This window comes from Cryptomeria japonica, chromosome 8, assembly GCF_030272615.1.
Source record: "Cryptomeria japonica chromosome 8, Sugi_1.0, whole genome shotgun sequence".
NCBI classification, from domain to species: domain Eukaryota; kingdom Viridiplantae; phylum Streptophyta; class Pinopsida; order Cupressales; family Cupressaceae; genus Cryptomeria; species Cryptomeria japonica.
In genome coordinates, this window is record NC_081412.1 from 716,447,795 (window position 1) to 716,469,738 (window position 21,944).

A 21,944-nucleotide genomic window follows, 5' to 3' on the forward strand; every position below is an offset into this window, starting at 1 on the left:
ACAAATAATTTTAATTTTTGTATATGGACAAGTTTGGTCTTTCTAGGTCATTTGGTGTCATTGTGTGGCATATTGTCCCACTTTTTTTTTTTTATGTAACCATCTTTGTTTTGATCGAAAAACATATAAATACTTTATGTAATTTATTTTTTGAATGAATATAATCTTCATAACCTTATGCTACATATTACAAATTAAATAAATAAATAAATATTAATTACAATATAAATATTTAACAATTTTTAAATAGAATATTGAACAAGTATGATATTTTTTGACATACTTTACCTACATTCCTCTAAAAATAAATATACTAGTTATTAGAAATGTTACACAATTTTAACCTAAATAATTTATTTTAAATTTATACATGTAACAACTTTTTGTACCATTATAATTTTTTTTCTAAATTCCCTTTTATACTTTTTTCCCAAGTTTACATAAAACTAAAAACAAAATTTAAACAATAAAACAAACAAAATATATACTAACTCCACATGCCAACATCTGAATTCATTAGAACTTCAAATTCCAATCTTCGATAGCAGCCGAAGGCCTTGTCTTTCTCTAGGGCACTGTTTTTTTTTCTTCCTTTCTTCAACTCTACTGAGTCGTTATTTTTTATTTTTACTTTTCCACTCAGATCCACAAGGTACTGAACCTACAGGATAACAAATTACACATTTTCAGGATTGCTACTTGATGTGTTACCGCTCCTTTGGTAGAGACCAGGAGGAGCCACAGTAGCCACTTCAGCTTTATTATCAGGTAAGATGTTTTTCTGAGTTAGGCATGCTTGAATCCATATGTGCAGAAACGGTTTGGATTTTCAGGTGTGTTAATTGGCTTTTACGTTCATTTATTCATGTTGGTCTGATAATTTTCTCGTGGCTATGGCCATTTAATCCTAAAAACAACAGTTTTCCAAGTTTTTAGTTGAGGGTCCTGGTCTGAGTGTAATGGGGACTAAGTTGGTCATCCTCGTTTAGGAAAATAAGAAAGTACTTTTGGGTGTTAACATTGAATTGTTAAATTTAAATTTCTTAGTTAATGGGTCTGCACATAGTCCTAAATGGAAATTATATTGGTGATCAATTTTTTCTTGTGGGTATTGCCATTGAGTTTCTAAATTCAGAGCTTTCAAGTCTGTAATTGATGGGTTTGTTCCGGGTTTTGTGAGAAACATGCGAACCGAGTTTCCCCGGTTGATTAGGATTTTAGTCCTACTTTACAGACATATACAAAAGCAACTTTTACCTTTATAATCCTCGTGTATGTCGATTGGCAGTGTACTGTTTATTGCCGAATTTTATTTTTTGGTTGGATTTTGGCACCTGTATATGCAAAGTTTGAACAATGCACGAAGAAGATAATAGAAAGAAAATCCCGACAACTGAGGATTTTGGTTCTCTACCTGGATAGTCTTCCTCCGTTTGTACCACTTTGCAGGGTTCTCCCTATGCTTTTCTTTTTATAGTTGTACTAGCTTTGGAGTTACTCATTTTAAGCTAAACTGTGTTCAGTTATTTTCACTTTTTTTTTTGTTTCAATTTTTTTTTCATGTGTAGGGTTGGTTTTGCCCTAATCCGTTGCTATTGTACCTGCCGTGTTCTAGTCCCCTTTATCCATTTTTGGACATTTGTGGGTGTTAGTATATTTTCTTTGTTTCTTTCTTTTCTAATGGGGATTTGATATTTCAGATAGATAGCCTAATTAGTAATTTTTTTATACAATCCGATTGTGATGTATATGCTGAAATGTATATGTGTATTTGGAGTGCTAAGGGTTCCAGAGTTGGTATGTTTTGTATCTGAATCTTGGTGAAGTTTTCGACTAACACTCAGAACTTTGTCAGATAGGCCTTGAAAGAAATTGAATTTATCTATTGTCAGAGAAAGGTTTCAGATTCATAATGCAGGTCCTGTCTTGGATATGTATTAATAATATGTTCTATCCAGATGTGTGGAGTTTCAGTCACATATTGCAGGTTTAACTTGCAACTGCTCAACTTGTCAAGAATCATATTGGCTTGATGAAAAGCTGAATCTCTTTGAGAAAAAAAGCGAGGCTTTGAATTCTTTATGTTTATTTTTATGCATTAATCTCTGCTGAGTGTTGAGTTGACTCTTACTCTTTGGCCTCTTGTTTTATCTTAACTCTAAGTCATACGATTATTGTATGGAGGATCTTGTTGATGCATGTTTTGTGACATCCTGAACACAGAATAAAGTACCGAGTACTCTATTCTCTCTTGAACAAAGACCTCTCAGATGCTAAGCTTTGTGATCAAATGAGATGACCCCAAGGTTTATATAGTCAGGTCTTGATGTGGGGATAGACCCAATGGTTAATATGATTTTTGGTAATCCAAGGGGACTTACGTTTATGAACTACAATTGGAACATGAACATCGGATGCATCGATTATGACATTGGATGTATATATCATGTGATGCTTCTTTTCTTAAACTAATCCAAGCTCAAATGGAAAAAAAGACAAAAGGGGAAAGGGATTAGAGAATCTATGCTAACTTCTAATTCCTAAGGACAATGACAATAATGAATGATGTTTTGATAGATAAATCCTTCATGAAACTACTTTCTACTTAACCAGAGATAGCTCACAATGCCATAGAATGAGTGTGATCTCCTAAGGTAGTGAAAGATCTTCATATTTTAAACAATCCATTCAAATATATTGAAAGATCTTCATATTGTAAACAATCCATTCAAATACCCAATATTGGCGCAATCCAAATGAAGTATTCACAATCAAACTTAGCCACAATAATAATTAGGTTCATACTAACCATGCACTACAATTTGCAATCAGTAAGGTATAAGTGGTATGAGCCAAAGGATTCATCAAATATTATCGCACTTCTCCATCATAATCAACGAACTTTATCTAAACTCGAGGATATAATAAGAAACCATGAAATGTGTAGAAGAAACACCACTATTCACCATAAATTCAATGAAAAGTATGTTTGTTCACATGCCTTGGCAATGATTTCTGCCTTCTCCTCCTACTCTACTTTATTACTAACTGCTTCTGCTATTAACTATTAACCTTTACAAATGAGATTTGAGCCTTATATAGAGAGCTCATTACTATTAATGGCTCAAATTGACTCTCAAATCAACGGCCAAGATTTACACAGTGAAACCCTAATTAGGGTGTAATGTCCCTTTATGTAAATGCCCTAGTTTTTGCCCTAAAATCACAAATCTAGAATGAAACAAGGGCAAACATAGTTAGGGATATAATCTTCATTTAAGAATAAGATGAGATAAGCCTATTTTTCGAAACCCGCAATGAGATTAGACAACAATGTAGATATATAACTTATGAAATACATTGAATTCTAGGGTTAGGATATGTATAAACCAATATCAACAATCACATGGAAACTCAACCATAACAAGGGGTGAGTTGGAAGACATGATGAGGTGCCCCAAGTATCCTCTACCCTAGGCCCAACAGCAAGACCTTATCCTCTATGGCCCCATGTGGTCCTTAACGAATGGTCCTCAACCATCATCATGAGGTGGCGTACCTAGTGAGGGCTTTACACCGTTCCCCTCCGTCATATCAAACTCTCACCTCTTATGATTGATTCACTTCAACAATTGATCCATGTGGAGATAGTAGGGAAGCTACAATAAGGTGCATTTGACCCTCATCTAGTCATCATCCTAATACTTTAATGATTTTACTTCTTCTATTTGTGAGCCATGGTGGAGAAGAGGGGAGAGATTGGAGAGTGCCCTAGAAACTCTCTCTTACTAGACCCGAAGACTGTACCCTTTGTATTCCTTTGGACTCTATGGGTTCATCTTGTGCCACTTTGAGGTGGCGTATCTAGAAGAATGCTCATACGTTGTGGCCCTCTTGGTAATGCTCTCAACACTCTCCTTCACCATTGTTTGTATATTCATTATACATTTTAAGTAATGAAGAGTCAATGGTTGTTGCTGAACCCATTGATCAGGTTGGTATTAACAGCGTTATTAATATCACTATATTATGTTACATTAACAGTATTATGTTATGTTACCTACATTTTATTACATTACATTATCAGTATTGTATTACACTGGCAGTATCATACCACACTGACAATATTATCTCAGATTCTATTAACAGTATTAGCTTCAGGTTACTTAACATCATTATGTTTTTTTGGCACCTGTAAGTTATACTAGATTAACAGTGTCTTTATGTTAATACATGCCTCCTATATCATATTAACAGTATAAGTTGTATTAACAGCATTTAATTGTATTATTAGTATCAATATTAAATTGTATTAGTATATTACTTGTATTAACAATATTAAATTATATTAATAGTATTAATTGTATTGTATTAGCACCATATGATATTGTTAACAATCATCATAGTCATACCCATAATGTTTCCAAGACTGCTGATGACTTTTTTTGTCTTTCCCGTAATCTCTTCCTTTTTCTCCCAAAAATTTCTTCCCAACATGATCTGCTGGGCCTTCTTATAAACGTAGATGCTGATGTGAAGGGTTGTGTGGAAGGACGTGTCTCCCTGGGTGTTTTTATTTTAAGTTTGTGTAATGGTACACAGCCTTAATAAGTATCGTCCTTAACATAATGGATTGGTGCCTTTGTCTTATAAATAATATATTATTTAATAATCATTAGATGCTTAGTCATTATTTATTAAATGGTCATTCATTATTTAATAATATATTGCTAATAGAAATAAATGGATGATTAATCAGTACTAAATAAGTGTATTGATATTTAATTATATTTTCATTTAATTTTTATTTTTATTCTTTTGTATTTTGATTTTATTATTATTATTTATTATTAAATTATATTTCAAAGTGGTGATATCACATAGGGTTTGTTACAACAAACTCTTTTCTTGACCAATGAGATTTCATTACAATGAATCGGACACATGTCCATCTTTGAATTCCAAACCAGTAGGAATTGAGGTTAGGTACATGAAATAATATTTGATGAAGTGCCATGTGTTAGTTGCTCCTTCCTTGGATAAATTAGTTTCAATGAACTTAGACATGTTGATGTGGCACAACCTGAATGGGTTTGATGATGACTAGGAGGCCACCTCAGTGTGCACAACATGTAGATGATCACAAAGTGTGACTGATCAATATCTCTTGATTCTCAACATTTCAGTTCTTCAATGGGATGAAGATGTGACATATTCCTAAATTATATTATTATGATCAAGCATCTAACTTTGCTTAATATTTTTGAAACTATCTCTTCTTGATCGTACTTGTATTTTCCTTCCTCTATACTTGGGAATAATACCCCTATGATGCATCCCATCTTGGTGATGCTTGTGTTGTACACTTTGTGACACCTATGCTTGATCCTTCTTCTCTTGGATTGAACTTGAACTCCCTCATGTGATTCATTCTTTGATCACCCCTATACCGACCCTTTTTCTTGGATTTTTGAAGGAAATTCAAGATGGTCTTATGTTCTTTCCTTGTATTGTTTCTTGAAGTCTTCATGTTGTTGAATCTTGATGTTGATGTCTTTGCAAATGTTGTGAAATCTCCTTCATGCTTAGAAATTCTTCTTGTTCTCTTCTTGAAGTGCTTCATTGTATGACTTGCTTTGTCTCACGTGGTGGAGTCCTTAATCTTGAAAGTCTTTGTCAACATTGAATCCTCTTTTATCTGCTCCTTGCATGACCTTGTTGTTGAGTCCCTCGTCCTTGATTCTCCTCCATATGCATCTCCCTTGAAGTTCTTGAGCTTGTCCTTACAAATGCTGTCCTCTCCGTTTGATGGAGCATGAATGCAAAATAATCCATAAATTCACTTCATGAAACCCTTCCAAATCTGGAAATAACACTTTTCACTTGAAAAACTGAAGTTTCAGGTCTAGAAATGGTGATGTTTCTTGTCTGATTTAAATCTGAATCTTGAATGTATGCCCTAGAATTCGATTGCTCTTCTTGACAAGAAACGATTTAGGCTTTGATCTTCGATCAGCCTTCTCTTCTCCCTTGTAATAACTTGATATTTGCCTTCAAATTCACCCTTCGAATGCTGGAAAAATCTGGTTGCGATCTGAATTTTGAATTCCAAACTCTTGCTGGCTGGTTGCGAATTTAGGAAAAACTCTTTTAGTGTGAACTTGTTTGAGAATTCTGAATTTGATTTGAAACTAATGCCGCACTTCTTCCTTGTTTTATAGGCCTTTGCAATTGTTGGTTAACGGATTTATCACCTAACTCTATATTCTCACGCCCACAAAGGTGACAAATGTAACCACAATTGAACCAGTCTAAACAAACTAATTACTGAGTGATTCTCTGCTTATTTTACAAGGTGGCAGCTACCTTTTGATGATATTCAATGAATAGAAATTAACTGAAATGCTTTTAACCAGAAAGCAAATAAGGAAAGAGCTTTTAATCAGAAAGCTTTGAAAAGGCATGCACAACATACAAATAATTTTTTAGATTTTCCAAGATTTTGAAACAACTCGATTGCTACAAAATACCATTCAAAGACAATATTTTTGCAGCAATAGAAAAACTGAAGCCATTCACCACTTCAAATATAGATGCATCCATTGATAACCATTCAAAAGAACAAAAAGCATTCACACACCATAATTCCAAGATTATGAATATCTGAAGCTATCAGCAAATTTTCTATATTGAAAAAAGTAAACAGAAAAATGCTTAAAGAAGTTTTTGTTCTTAATAGAAAAACAAAGTTTGCCCAAAAGATCCTCAAAATTTAACTAATCTACTTATTTATAGCTCTTACCCCCCCGTCTTTTCCATTTTCAAGAAACGGTTACTAAAGATAACGTTCTTGAACATGACCGTTCTCAAAACAGAAAAAGATCTACTAAGCAACAAAGTCCAAATTGTTAAAGTTTAGATCAGATTTAGAGGTTATAGTATTTTTAAATTTATAATCACTGCTCTCAGATGTATATACTGATTCTATATGATATGTTGATCACAATATCTCAATAATTTCACTTGGATATATATTAATATAAATGCAACATGATTATATGTCAATCTGCTAAGATCTTAATATCAATATCAATGAGATGATGCTTAGATGTAATGAGAATGCAATACCGATCTGAACTATATATATAATGCAACTGATATACTTGATGAGATGATTACAAACTAATGTATATTTTGCTGTCTCTTTCTTAGCACTTATTTATATTTTTGTACCTAACAAGATACTTGGATCGATCATTATATATAATAGTGTGGAGACATGTCTCTACGCGAACATGGTTCACGTAGAGACATGTCTCATGACCGATCATTAACTAATCAATATACTAATTAATATGTATGCTGTTTAATCGATACTCATTATCAATTCATGTTATAATTAAAACCAAAGTTGATACACTTTATTGATTTATATAATAGTCAATGCAAAATCGATATTAAATATCGATACCATATTATGCTCGATACTTATTATTGAAGCATATTATTGTTGATGTATTTTTTAGTCACATGCGAATACATAATAAAATACCATAAGTATCTTATCCTCTTTTGAACAAAATCTTTTGGATGCTGAAGATTTGCTTAAGGTTCATCCAAGAAAGACTCCAAGTTTCCGTACGTAGGGTCACTACGTGTGGATAAGCTCAATGGTTGATGTGATTATGTTGGGATCACAAGGGGACTTACATTCGAATGCCTAAATGCTTGATTTGCTGGAACTTAGATCATTTGATGTTACAATATGGTGATGCTTTTAATCCTAACCTAGCTGGAGTTTAAAAAATGGTAAAAGATAAGGGTTTGAGAGAGAGTTTATCCTAATCCTATGAATGTAGGAAGGTGAGTGAATGATCAAATGAAATCCTATTGAGCGAGGTCTCACCATCAAATTGAACAATTTGACACAAGCTCAATGCAATCTTCTAAGGACTTTCAAGGATGTTCGAATCAATACGATCAAACATTGACCACCATTCATATTAATGCATAAACAATGAGTAGAGAACGATTCGAAGTTAGGCTCATATCATTCCAGTTGACCACACAAGGCGCACTTACAAGCAACAAGAGGCTAGTGGTATGGATAAAATGGATTCCACATGATTACATTCAACAACTTCTTGCATTCAATCTAATCAACATGAAAATAAATTGAGAAGTAGAACCATGAGGCTTGTCGAAATAACAAATTTCACCATAACTTCAATGAAAAGAGTATCTCATTTACAAGTCATACCAACAATTCTTCCCTCTCTTAATCTACTCTAATCTAATTGCTATTCTTCTATTATTCTATTCTACTCACTATTAGCTATTAACCAATTATTCACCATTAACCTTTACAAATGAAGAGCTTGAGCCTTATATAGTGCTCTCAATACAATTCAACGGATCAAATCAATTTGAGATCAATGGCCGAGATTTTACAATGGAAACCCTAATTACGGTTTGCTACAACAAATTCTCCCTTAGCCAATGAGAAAATTACATTTAGAAAGTATGCACCGACAGATATCTGGGGTAGGTACATCGGAGTTTGTGCCATCATCGGTGAGCTTGATTCATTGAACTTGGATGAATTGATGTGGACTTCATTGATTGGAGGAATTGTGACTGGAACGCCATCTGGGATGCCACTTCACTCTTGCACTTTGTATACTTGAGTTGATTCACCATGAAGGAATATCTCTTAATACTCAACATTATCTAGCTTCAACGATGATGACGATGATTTTTTAACTTTGATTAACTCTTCTAAAACTATCTACTCTTGAAGTTCTTAGAATGAACTTTTGATGACATCTTTGCATCTTTCCTTCGAAATTCCTTCTCTTGTGACTTCTTTCATGTTGTTGATGTTGTAGATCTTGTCTTCATGCAAGTGAATGCTTCTTGTTTGATCTCCTTATTTCCTTCTTCATTTCCTGCAAAACGAACAAGCAAGAATCAAATACACTTAATATGTAAGCCTAATAAGATCATATGAAGAGAATTCGCCTTCCCTATAGGAAGTTCGCTTATCTCAAACATAAAGTTAAAATTCGCTCATGTAACTTGATTCATGAAGTTTGATATTTGCTCATGTGTGTTTGAACGTACATGAAGTTTGTTTCTCTCACCTTGCTTATTAAGTTTGCTCATCTTTCTCAACTCATGAAGTTCACTTGCATGAAATTCGCTCCATTTCCTCAACTCATGAAGTATAATTCTGCTTTCCATATTCAATACATAAAGTTGTAATATCACTCTTAATCCTTAGTGCACGAAGTGAGTATTGCATCACTCTTATGCTTTGAAATTTGAAATTAATCTTATCGCTCTTCTCCTTTGATAACCGAAGTTGGTAGATTGCTCTCATATGCTTTAAGATGAAGTTGCTCACATTCTTTCATACATCAAGTTGGCGAATTGCTCATATGCTTTAGTGCATGAAATAGATGAGTTTTATCTCTCACTAACTCCAACTCATGCAGTAGTTGTATCGCTCTCTTCTCTCAACTCACGAAGCAAATTATATCGCTCACTTCTCTCAACTCGCGAAGTTGATCATCGCTCTCCTCTCTCAACTCACAAAGTAGCTTCATCGCTCACCTTCTCTAATACATGAAGTAAAGTCATCGCTCGGTTCCCTTGATACATGAAGTTAAAAAAATTTCACTCCCTTCTCTTAATACACAAAGCTATCTCATCGCTTAGTTCCCTTAACTCATAAAGCAAAACCATCGCTCACCTTCTTCAATGCTTGAAGTAAATAAATCGCTCTTCTCCTTTCATACATGAAATAAAAATTTCGCTCATCTCTCTTGGGATACGAAGTATATGATATCGCTGACATCTCTCAATGCATGAAGTGAATCTCATCGCTCACATCTTTGACAACCGAAGCAAAAGCATCGCTCACTTACCTTAATTCATGAATCTGATAGATCGCTGTTCTCTTGTTAAACATGAAGATGATAAATCGCTCACTTACCTCAACTCATGAAGTTCGTTCATCGCTTTCCTCCCTTAATGCCCGAAGTAGTTTCATCGCTCACCTTCTCTAATACATGAAGTAAAGTCATCGCTCTCCTTCTTCAATTCATGAAGTAGGTTCGTCGCTCACCTTCCTTAGAACATGAAGTTGCATTTCGCTTACCTTAGTGAGATCATGAAGTTTGAAATCGCTCACCTCTCCCCGAATATGAAGCAGGTCACATCGCTCTTCTCTTCTTAATCATGAAGTTGATATTATCGCTCGTGTCCTTTGGAGCATGAAGTTAATAAATCGCTGATCTCTCTTGAAACATGAAGCAAGTTTATCGCTGATATCACTTCAGAAATAAAGCAGACTGATTGCTCATATCTTCTCCAACATGAAGTTGGGCATTGCTCATCTTTCCTAATGCATGAAGCAAGTTTATCGCTGAACTTCCTCAATGGATGAAGCATATATTTCGCTCAGCTTCCTCAATGCATGAAGTAGATGATATCGCTCCTTACCTTTGAAACCTGAAGTATGTTGATCGCTCACATCTCTTAATACCCGAAGTTGAATTATATTACTCATATGCCTTGATACATGAAATGAATCTCATCATGGCATGTGCTGGGATATTAGGATCCAAAGAATGATTATGTGGCTCTTTTCCTTTTTAAAATATGCCTTAAAACTTTTTTCATTTCAAAATTTTGGTGGGGCCCATGCAATGATAGAAAACATTCTAAATTCCCAAGCCAAAAGTTAGTGGGTCCCAAGTAATATATATAGCATGGCAGGGAATTAAAAACCACTTAGAATCTCCAAACTAAAACTCGGTGGTCCCAGCAAGGAAGGTCCTTAAAAATCTTATTTGATTCTTCATTTTTGAGTGTGTGGGGCCCAAAAGGATGATAAGAGGAATGATGGATGAAGAAATGTGAGGTGTTGAGGAAAGGCCACGGGTGAAAGGGAAGAAGAGGATGTTGGGGGAAAGGTAGACGTAAGGGCAAGGATGCTGGAGATAGGGGATACGTGGGAGGTATGAGGTAGATTTAGGATGTGGGAGGTATAAGGGGGTCCTGCGGTAGACAGTAAAAAGGGTAAAGGGGAGGTATGGGTGACGTTGGGAGTTATAAGGGGCTTGGAAAAAGGGTAAGGGGGGTAGGGTGGTAGGTTAGGATAGGGAGAGGATATGGGTAGGCTAGGATGGGGGGTAGGTGATAAAGTGGAAAGGTGTGGGTAGGTTAATGGGTGTGTGGTAGAGGTAAGCTTAGGGAAAGGTGGCAAAGAGTGAGTTATGGGTTAGGAAAATGGGGTTTGGGGAATAAAGGTAGATGAGGATAAATAAGTGGGTAGGGAGGTTAGGATGGGTTTAGGATAGGTGAGTTTAGGGGAATAAAGGTAGTAGATGAGGATAGGTAGGTGAGTTAGGAGTAGGTTAGAATGTAGGATGTAAGGGTAGTGGATGAGTATGCTGGGATGGGAGGAGGGTTAGGTAGGTGAGGGTATAGGTGAAGGTAGGTGAAGGTGGGGGTGAGGATGAGGTAAAAGGGTAAGTGATGAAAGAAGATGGAGGGATAAGGGATGTGGAAGGAGATGGAAATGGTAGTGGAGGTTAAGGTAAAGGAAAATGGGAGGGCTGAATGATGGAGAGGTGGAATGGAAATGGGTGTGGTCAAGTTTGGGCACCCACTGGTAGTGTTGGGAGAATTGGAAGTGCTTATGTCTTGCTCGGCAAAGGGAGTGTTGAACCTTACTTCATCTCCAAGAAAGATACTTGATCAGCTCTTGAGTAACTACGAACAAAGGTTAATAGCAAAGACCCGACAACTACCAACAACTAAGCTAAGACCACTAACCTAGAAAGCGAAAAAGTGGGGGTCCACATTTGCAATGGGGCGATGTGTGAATACCTCACAACAAGTATGATATCAATATTTATTATTGATGCTCACCAATGTGAATGTCGATATCCAATATTGATGCATGGTATAATTAGCATCAACATTAAGATTAGTGTTAACAACATTATTAATATCAACAGTATGAACAACATGATTAATAATTGTTATATCAAACTCAATCATGTATTGTGATAACCATAATCGTTAGCAGTATACAGAAGAAGGATAGTAATCAAATGCTCAAGGCCGATAGGCCACTTATGCATTTGATTTCATTAATAGCAATAATCCCATCAAAGCTACAATTCATTAACACAAATCACATCACAAGACCACAAGGCTATAAAGTCACTGGACTCAGGCTCCGGGATCAGGTTTCGGTTGCCGTTCTGCAATCAGTTTTTCAATCTCCTCCGCTATTTCCTCTTCTTCAATCAGTGTCAAAAGGAGATCTGTAAACTCTTCCTCATCGAGTACGGTAGCTCGGAAAAAGTCAGTCAAGTCCGTGATGATATCTTCTTGTGATTCTTCAACATCCTGCTATACCAGAGGGCCTTTCTTAGCTTTAATGACCATCTTGTCGAAGCTAATTATTCGGGTCCCTTCCTGCTGCGAGCTCGCCCTGCAAGCGTTGTTCGTGATTTTCAGCTTGCTTTGCAATCTTATCTAATATGGTGACGGCCTTCCTATATTCACTGAAATCAATTCGTGCTTTCCATGCAAAAGACCGTAAACGTCGGAATATATCCTCTTGCTCCTTCTTTGGCCAATTCAAATTTGGGTTTTGAAATGGTAGCTCACCATCATGAGGCAAAACCATTCTGATACGTGCAAATCATGACATTTTCCTCTTTTTATCTAACTTTAATGTTTTCTGCAAAAATGACAGAAATGTAGTAACGCATGCTGCCACCTTTTTCGTGTCCTTGGTTGTTTAATGGCCATTAATGATGGTACTTCGTAAATCTTCCCTTGATTTGCTCCCTAGAAGCAATGCATGACGTGGCAATTGATGAGGCAGCAAGAGTAACGACAGGAAGCAGTTATTCTTATCGACTTGATAGGTTTATTTAATTTCGGCGGTGCCCAAGCATGACCTATCTTTACCATCATTCGTGCTGCCACCCCAAGGTACTGAAATAACTTGAAACTACATGCCAGAATATCCTTACTTGGAATGGAAGACTGTTGACGTGTATTTTGTACACAATCATACACAGAATAAAATACCGACAGGCATCTTATCCTCTCTTGAGAAAATAGTCTCTAACTGCTGAAGATCTGCAAAAGGATCAGTTAGATGGACTCCAAGGTTCTTTTAGTGGGGTCTCCACGTGTGGACAAGCTTTTAGTGGTATGATGTGATTTGCTGTTTCCTTCAAGGCTTCTTACGGATTCAATGGTTCGAAGATTTCACTAATCTAAAAGGAACTTTCAAAAAAATGGAAAAGGGACAGGGTTTAAGTAAATCTAATCTAGCCTAACCCTAGGAACGACTTAGCATGAATGAGATTTGGCAAGACTCAACCAATTTCAATTTCGCCATAAGACAACAACTCAACTGAAATTAGTGCGATCTTCTAAGGTAATAATGGTGTTCAATGCATCAAAGACCAAGGACACTACTACGAAGGTACATATCCTAGATGCGAAAATGCTTGAAGGTTAAGGACTCAAAGTGTTTTCCAGTCGACCACGCAAGACATTCCTACAATCAGCAAGAAGCTAGTGGTTTGGATTGCGAATCCTACCAAATATCAAATCTCACACTTAGTCTTTCTAATTAACAAACTACTTTGATTGAGCGTGATTCAAGTACATCCAACAACCATGAAGATAACTCAAGAAACTTGCAACAAAACACCATAACTTCAATATTTTATTGATTTCCAAGTCATCATATACAACAATTGCTTGAACTTCTCTCTTCAAGACTCAATCTTGCTACAAAATAAAAATTGCTTACAATTCTAATCTCTCTATTTCACTCTTAACTCTATTCTCTATTAACTGACTATTACAAATGAAATGAAAAATGGGGGTATAAATAGCATCCCCAATTACAATGAAAGGTCCAGATCTAAAGCAAATCAACGGACAAGATCATGACACCTAAACCCTAATTAGGGTTTGTTACAAATGACCTCCTTTTTACTGAACAATATTAAATACATAGCCAAATATTAAATTTGGCACAAAAATCTAGGAGGTATCAACCAATGAGAAATAAGATGTCATGTCATCTGTAACAACCTTTCATCTAGAATCTTATTCCCTTTCCAATTTTCCTTCTTAGCATATGCAATGAATTTCGTCACGATTCCTTCGATTTCTGTGATTGGAATCTCGGGAAGATTCTTGATACTCTCTTCTAAGTGGATAACCTGATCAAATGCATCTAGAAGAGCTGTGTCCCAAGTAGGTTCAAGTTCCTTTGTTCTATCAATCAGGAGCATGGTGGCATACATTTGATCATACTGCTCATCTGTAACATCTGCGTCCTTGCGAAAGATGATAGTGATTCTATCCTCAAACTCTTGTAAATCCACATCTGTCTCGACCTCGATCCTTCTGCCAAGAATGGTACGAAGTACCTCAAATACTCTGTCCTGGATCGGATTGATCACCTCCTCAACTTGACCACATCTAACACTGATGTCCTCAAAGAGAACACTCTTTATATGGAGTAAGGTTGACCACTGAAACAAACTGTGAGAATCACCTTCTAAGATCCTCTCTTGTGCTAAAATTCTTCTAGATGTATGTCTTATAACTTTCAAGACAGGGATGACAACGTCCTTGGTATGGGCAAATGCAGCTACTGTTGCCATCAATCTGTGGATTATCTCAAGAACTTGGATAGCCTGATGGGTGATCTTCGACATCCTTGTAATAAACTCAATGGCCACCGTGTGAGATCTATCCATCCAATTACATGTACGCTGAACCATATTCCTGAATCTTTCTGCTTCATTAATTGATTGAAGGGGCAATGCCTGCAATGGTGATCTAACTGGATCCTGACGTCCCAAAGGTTCATTGATGTGACTGAAATATGTCCTCCATGCACCTCTCTCTCTCTCGAGCTTTCTATTCTTTTCTACTTCTTCTCTAAACTTATCCTTCAATGCCTCAAATGTGTCGGTGGCATCATCTAAAGTCTGCTCTGCTGTGGATGGTCCTAACTCAATAGTCTGTATATGATAGTCTTCTGCTAGGATCTCACCCTCATATTTGTCTGCTGCCGGTGTAGCTATCTGCAGTTTTCTAGATCCAGTCTCATCTCGAATCATCTTGGACATCTTTGTAGCCTTCTTCTTCTCTGTTGTCATATGTGAGCGTCCAACAAGGCTCTCTAAATCGATTGCACTGTCCTCGTCCTCAATTACGATCACCTTAGTCAATCTTTCCTTCAACCAATCTGGGATATTTGATCTTGTCTCTTGAACTTGAATTTCTTTGTGTACTACTTCTTCTTGTCTGGGAGGAGATGTTACTTCATTATCATTATCTAAATCATAGTCTTGGAGAGATCCATCGGATGAAACATGCTGTGCCTGTTCTTCCTCCTGTCTGTCATTCTGTACCATCGATTCCATGGATTCTTCCATTCGAACTGTTCTATCTTCTGGCCTGGAAGAAGTACCTGGTGTTTGATCTTTGTTAGCACCTTGCTTTTTCTTGGAAGGCTCTTTCTTTTCTGATCTTTCCTTTCTCTTTGAACCTCTCGGATGGAGATTGCCCTCACTGGCACATCGAAGGTTACCTTCTCCTGAATTCCTAGGATTAGGATTGCCTTCACTAACACTGGCTCCACCTTCGGCTGGCTTTTCTTCCAAAGTAAAAGACATGGCTATGCCTTGTTCTCTCAACTTCTGATGTTGAACGTCTACCCATCTGCGAGTACAAGACAAGACTGGTGCCATCAAATCATCTAAATCCACGGCTTCGGGCTCATTCCAATCCAAACTTATTGTTTTGCTTTCTCTATCATATGAAGATTGGATGTGCCTGCCGTTGTCCTGAGCTTGGTCGGCCACTCTGTAAATCTTACATTTCCTGATGAAATCCAAAGGCAATCTAGAATGTATCTTGCGTTTCACTTCAAGATCATCTAGGAGATTCATCATAAAATCTTCAATTTGGTACTCATGTCTAAATCTTCTACCGACTGTCTCCTCTAAATGTCCATGAGGATCAAAACTATTCCTCCAAGCAAAAGATGAAAAAGGATACAAGGCTAACTCCCTCTCTGCGTCATCCATGGCTGAGACATTGGGACATACCTCAACTGAATTACCCAAAATAATAGGTACCTGAACTCCATTCTGATGTCTGTGTCTGAATGCCTTCACATATGCTGCCAACTGCCTTGTTACTTCAAGTAACACAATTCTATCTGTCGGGTACCTCGGCAACATGTATGGAGGTAAAGGACATCCATACACTCTAATGTAAGTGAACTTGGGAAACTGAATGAACCAAGCACCGTACCTCTTGATTAATTCCTGGGCATCCTGAGATAATCTGTTGTGAATCCCTCCTTGCAACGTCCTGGTGATGTTCATCGTGAAAGTATCATTGATTAACTTGTAGTTCTTCCCTGGTGGATGATGCAAGTAGGTATAGGATTCACAAACTCTGACCTCGCCGGGTCCTCTTCCAATCACTCCTCTGTGAGGTAGTCCTGCGTACTCAACGCTCCTGATTAAGGCATAGATGACGTATGAACTCATGTGGAAGGACTTAGTAGCCCTGAGTCTTCTCAACTGTACGTCTAAGCAATGGCTAATTATCCTAGCCCAATGTATTGTACCCTTTCCTTGAACAATCACCTGGATGAAATAAAACATCCATTTCTCAAAATAGAAGGCATGAGGTGCTCCTGTAACTCTGTTGAGCATGGTGATCAAATCTCTGTACTCCTCTTGGAAATCAATCCGGTGTGGTGTGTTCGGTACTTTGCTCAAACGGGGACGACTCTTAAGTAGCCAGTTCTTGTTGATTATGCTTAGGCAAGCATCTGGATCATCATCGTACACTGATCTGGCTCCTTCAATGCTCTTGTATATCATGTCCCTGTGCTCTGGAAGATGGAAGGCTTCACTTATGGCCTCCTCTGAAAGGTACGCCAAAGTGTTTCCCTCATTGGACACAATTGTCCTGGACTGTGGATTGTAATGACGGGCACACTCGATCATCAACTCGTGGCACTGAATAGCTGGAGGAAAACCGACCGCCTTGATAATGCCACTCTCTATTATTCTCCGGGCGACAGGTGATGGCTTGCCGATGTAAGGGACCTCTCGGAACTTCTTCGTGCTAAAGTTTCCCAAGTTTGTATCTCCAATGTTGCTCCACTTGGACACGATCTTGGTCTCCACTTCTTCGGTCTTCTGATCTTCTTTCATGAGAGCCGAGCGACTGGTGGATGCTCCCGCCTTTGGGGTCGCCATACCTACACAACATTTCATTATAAGAAATAGATTTTGCAATAAATAACGTAAATAAGAGAGATAGATTTTAGGAAACCTCATGATAAGTCCCTAGAGTTATCATTTCCTAAAATACAACGATTGAGCTAAGAGATTTACAATTCAAAATTTGAAATATGACGATGAATGAATAAAACAATAATAATTAAATCGCCATACCTCGATAGAGAGCTAACTCTAGAATGCAAAAAACAAAATTTGCCTAGGCAAAATTGAGGTATGAAGATAATCTTCAATATGATCCCCTCAAACTTGATTTCGCCACCTCTGGAGAGAATGTGATCTTCAAATTCGCACAAATAAAACACCAAGTCCTTAGCAAATTCGCCTTAGGCGTGGTCTTGGATGGATCTTCAAATTCGCTCTACCTTTGATCTTCAATGCAATTCGCACCTCTTCAAACACACCTCGGACGCCTCACACCACCTTGAGAATGTCTAAGCGCCACCTTAGTTTGAAGTCGCACCACCTTTGGAATGTCTAAGCGCGCCACCCTTGGTCTTCAATTGAAATCGCACCACCTTTGGAATGTCTTCGCCACCTTGGATAAATGAAACTCGCACTATATTCGCCTCTTGTCAACTCGCATGAAGGAAGGTAAAATAATGATGTAGAAAATGATAATTCTACCCCCCTTATATAGCGCTTGCATCCTTTACCCCTTAGGCCGACTTAATAAAAATAAAACCATTTTTTAAATGATTTGCAATGACATAACAAGGCCGACCTCCATATATGAGCGCTTAAAATCGATTTTTTATTAATTAAATAATTAATTATTTAATGCCTTGCGTTTTTTAAATTGCAAATTTCGATTTTTAAATAAGGCAAAAATAATTAATAAATGTTTAACGCCACATTAAATGCCAATAAAAAATGGATTTTTAATTTTTAAATTGATTTAGCATTTAAAGTAAATTCGAATTGTTTAATTTGGCGCCAAAACTGGAAAATAAAGGGACGTACCTCATCGCTCTGGTCCCTTGGAGAGGGACAGGAGCATTCCATGATTTTGGTCTAGATTCTTGCGTTTTCAACGTTCAACTCCTTCATTTCCACGTCCCAAATCGATCATCTGGTGGTCCTTCGAACTTGGATTTCTTTTCTTGTGCGAGCAAATGCATCCCATGACCATTATCGCCCTGGTCCCTTGGAGAGGGACAGGAGCGATCTCCATGTTTTTGCTTGAAATTCTTCATTTTGGTACGATCCTTTCCTTGCATCATCTTTTGAATGTTATTTAAAACCCTGTGCGTCCTTGATTTTCAAAGAATATCATGTGTTTTGTCTAACATCGCCCTTGTCCCTTGGAGAGGGACAGGAGCGATCTCCATGTCTTCACGTTCACCTTGTATCTTTGACCTTCGAAATATCATTGCTTGTGTCCTTTGCGCTTCCTAACCTCGCCTCGCCTTGATCTTTGAAGGAACGGGAGTGTTTTAATAGTATCGCCTTGGTCCTTGTCCAAAGGACAGGAGCGATGGGAGACTTTTAACTCGATTAGCAATGTTTGGACGTTTAAAACTCTTGCAAACTATCTTCAAACGATGTCCTGGAGCATATGTAACCTTGTGTATCTTTGTCTTTACGTAAATCTTGCATGGATTAATCTAATATATCAATATCGCTCTAGTCCCTTCCTGAGGGACAGGAGCGAAGTTCATCATAACATGCTTGTTCTTGTTTGTACCAACTTACAATTATCTTCAATGCGTGGAATGATGTCCTTTCGACCCTCTTGGTAACTTGAAACTTGTTTGCCTTTTGAAATTTACGCCATTATGTAGATATCGCTCTTGTCCCTTGGAGAGGGACAGGAGCGATCTAGGTCTTTAGAGTGCAAATCCTTCCATGTGATGACCTTTGCAACGTTGCGCTTGATGGAAATGCCTTGAAATGTCCTCGCCATCCTTCGTCCTGACTTGGATCGGCCTTGAACCTTGGAGGGACGACCTTGAACTTTGGAGGGACGCATCATCACCCTTGTATCGCCCTGGTCCCTTGGAGAGGGACAGGAGCGATCCTTCCCTTGTGGCTTTCATCTCACTTTGCCATGCGCTAAGTTTATATTCAACGGATTCGTCCTTCTTTACTCTATCCGCCCATGCCTTGACATTGTTTGTAATTTTGCAAAAAAGGCAGTTATATCAAAAATCGCTTTGGTCCCTTCCTGAGGGACAGGAGCGAACTAGGCATTTAACAGTGGTATGGACGTCCCAAAAATCTTCAATTTATATTCAATGTGCTCATCTCATGTTCTCCTTTGTTTTTGAACGTAAACTTGCCTCGACCCTTGTCTGGATTTTGCAAAATGAAGGAAATCGCTCTGGTCCCTAGGAGAGGGACGAGAGCTACAAGGTACCTCGCCCTGGTCCCTTGGAGAGGGACAGGAGCGATTTAGTCAATATAGGTCATTTTCCTTCGTTTTTTGCATCTCAAATTATATTCATTTGGCAAAGTATCTTCCTTCGGACGTCCTCAAATCATTAAGTTTTCAAAATCTTGCAAGGACAAGGCGAAATTTGAATCGTAGCTCCGGTCCTTCACTGAGGGACAGGAGCGATTTTCCTCCTGGAGGCCTTTCTGCGCTCATGAAAATCTTCAATTTATATTCAAATGAAAGATCTTGTCGTTCTCTATCACTTCAAACGTAAAATTTGTCCGGACTCTGCAAGAATGATGAGATATCTGAAAATGAGCTCCCGTCCTTCACTGAGGGACAGGAGCGATTTTGCTCCTACAGGCCAAAATAACAAGATTTTTCACATTTTAGCACTTCACGAGGCGAAAACAAATCAATTCCAATGCTCAGGATCAAACTTCAAAAAAGTCAAAATTTGGTCAAAATATTCAGTCAGACAAAAATTCACATTGACGGTCATCATTTAGACAAGTTTAAGCTCTGCATGAACATTCCAATTGAAAATTAGACCATTTTGGCGAAATCATTGCATTCAAAAATTTGCATTCTAGAAAAGAAGCTCAAAAGCTCCCAAAAATGACTGGATTTTGGCTTGAAAAGGCAAAACTTAAAACCCTAAGGCTTAGCCCTAAATCCAGACAACTAACTGACTAACAAAACCCTAAAAACGAAAGCGAAAACAAGCGAAAAACAAGCAAAAAGAGGGGGTCCCCATTTGCGATGGGGCGATGTGTGAAATGGTCACAACAAAGACATCCCTTAAAATCTTGAGGAAACTCAATATTCATCACAAAATGAGGAATATCAGAAAGTTGGGAGATCGGGCAAGTCCAAAATCATCAAACTCCTTGCGAAAGCGACCACAAGTCCGATTCCCTAGAGGTGCCGACCTTATGCAGTCTTCCCCAAGTCGGTTGAGTGATTGGGCGGTTCTAGAAGTTGGGAACCTCGCGACAGAAGTTAGGAAATTTAGAAAGGCCGCAACAAGAGAGGAAAAGGAGAAGAGTCAATAAGGATTTACTCCTTACCCAAAGTTAAAAAATTTATGGGTAACAACCACCAAAGGTCGCACGTTTTCTCTTCCCTATAAGCCAACTTTGCCTTAACAACATTTTTTTATTTGGTAATTAAAATTTGCATTTTGCTTCATTTCTCAAGTCGACTAGTCTTTCCTCTTGCGATTTTGTATTTTAAATAATCATTCAAGGTGGTGCGCTCAATAAGTCTTCCATGTTTCACTTGCCTTTGTTTTAATTTTGGTTTCAATTTCCTTGCATTACAGGAAGTTTGCTTAAGGCAATTTTAAAATTTCCTTGTATTACAAGGAAACTTGATCGCTCAAGACAAGGAAGGTTTAAATTTTCCGTGTTTTACAAGGAAGTTTGTTCAATTCTTAATCGCACATTATAAGGAAGACTTAAATTTTCCTTGTTTTACAATGAAGCTTGCTTTTTTAAAATTAACTTTGACTCATCCTTTAATCAAGTTTAGGAATGAAAAAATGCACATGACAAGGAAGACTTAAATTTCCTTGTATATCAAGGAAGTTCTCAAATTTACTCAATGCTTGTTTAATTTTCTTGTTTTACAAGGAAGTTCATTCCTTTTCATTGCTTTAAAATTTCACTTTCTTTTTTATCATCCAAATTAGACCAAGGGTGGAAAATCAATCTTTACAAGGAAAGTCTTAATTTCCTCATTTTACAAGGAAGATTTTAATTTCCTTCATAATTGACCTTTTAAATCATTCTTCAATCGCCAAGATTAGGAGTGAAAAAACGCAAGGTAGAAGGAAGGCTTTAATTTCCTCGTTTTACAAGGAAGTTTGCTCCATTTCACTTGCATGGTTCATCAATTTGCTTGAAGAGTGGAAAATCGAACCACCACAAGGAAGATTTAAGTTTCCTTGTATTATAAGGAAAGTTTTAAATTTCATACCATATTTTGCCTCATAAATCTCCCCCAAAAAATCGATCTACACAAGGAAATTTTCAATTTCTCTCACTTAGCATTCAATTTCCAAGAGTGGAAATTCGACCTGTAAAAAGAAATTTCCAATTTCTCTCACCTTCACATTTTTCTTGACAGTTTCGCAACATGACAACATTTGACAATCGTAACATTTTAAATACGCTTTG

At 37.4% G+C, this 21,944-nt stretch overlaps 1 protein-coding gene across 3 annotated transcripts in view; it reads left to right on the forward strand.

Moving 5' to 3' along the window:
• Nucleotides 1-497: 497 nt before the first annotated feature.
• Nucleotides 498-21,944, forward strand: part of LOC131071256 (protein MICRORCHIDIA 6) — a 164,057-nt gene continuing 142,610 nt past the window's right edge. For 2 of the 3 annotated variants that reach the window (XM_058007013.2, XM_059210021.1), the window contains exon 1: nucleotides 498-768. The gene's annotated coding sequence lies outside the window, so the exon portion shown is untranslated. The remainder of the gene's footprint in view (nucleotides 769-21,944) is intronic. The other variant, XM_058007015.2, reaches the window with a different exon arrangement.